This window comes from Octopus bimaculoides, chromosome 17, assembly GCF_001194135.2.
Source record: "Octopus bimaculoides isolate UCB-OBI-ISO-001 chromosome 17, ASM119413v2, whole genome shotgun sequence".
NCBI classification, from domain to species: domain Eukaryota; kingdom Metazoa; phylum Mollusca; class Cephalopoda; order Octopoda; family Octopodidae; genus Octopus; species Octopus bimaculoides.
The window spans coordinates 30,021,861-30,023,247 of NC_068997.1; positions in this window are offsets into that span (position 1 = coordinate 30,021,861).

The window sequence follows — 1,387 nt, forward strand, 5'->3', positions numbered from 1 at the left end:
GGACTTCACTTGACGCACTTTTATGGGGCGTGGTGATATTTAATGTTTCCATTGACTTGATTGCTGTATCGTTTCTGGGTTGTAGCTATAGCACTAGCTTTCCTCACTCCGAGAAAAGGGTTCGGATCAATTTCCAACTGTTTTCACTTCACGACACGTATTTAGTCGTGACTGCTTTTAATTTTCCGTGAGCAAGTGAAGCACAAATATTTCTATTACGTTTGTCTATGAAAGTTTGTGCTCCCGTCTTCTCTAAACAAGTTTTAATACGAATCAAGTCTTTAGCAGAGATATTACGAATTTTCACTGCTGTGACTACAGAAACAGAACTGATATCCATTTACATTTAACTTCTTATGTCAAACGAAACTAACGTTTTGTGGCCTCCAATTAAATAACAGATCAGTGAAGTTATTAAGGTGAATCAGCTGACTCGAGAGAAACCTAATCTGCAAGACAATCTTAGCAGCATTTGAAGGTCTCAGCGGCTAGTGAGAGTGTTGGAAGCCGGTTGAAAATTCAAACCGTCATTCTTAGATTGAACCACAATTGCTTAGAGTTCCGACACTGATTTTCGGTATAAAATGGTGATATCATGATGAGCCTCTCTTATGTTACTCCCTAAATTCCCAGATTCTGAATATTGTTTGTCTCACATTTATAGCAGACGCATTTCAACTGAATTTGGACACCCTGAACACAGAATGCCACTGTGTAAAGAGTCTCATTGCATGGACTCATCATAACTTATAACAGATGCTGCTAAGTTTTTATTTATTTTTGAATTTTCAATTACATTGAGAAGTTGACTTTAAATTTGATCTAATAATTTAAGACTGAAAATATTATCTATGAAAAATCTTTGCCCGTATTTTTTTAAACTAAAACTGTGAAGGCTTCAACAGAAAGATTGGGTCGCCATTGCTCCAGAACATTAATCCTCTGAAATTCAATCTCTGATCACATTTTCTTTATACAAATCTTCAAACGAAATATTAACCGTATCGATCTCACCAATCGATAAAGAGTTGCAAACATCATGAAAGCAAAATATCGCCCAAAGAGAACGAAATTTTTTTAATTTTAATTTCACTTTATAATCCTTGATAAAGACAGTTTAGATCAGCCAGCTTAAATAGTTTCTGAGAGACCAGAGCTAAAACTCAAATTAACAATCATATTACCTAAGATTTTTGGTGCTTTCTTACATAGGAATGGACGTACAATAATTCCCGTAAACTGTTTACCATATTCTTCAGAAAAGTTTTCGATATTACTTTCCTCAATTTGGTTTTTCTCTTTTTTTAGTTTGAATAACAAATCATTTCACTTTTCAAGGAAATCAATCAAATGTAATTATTTTATCTCATATATTATTCAGATGATG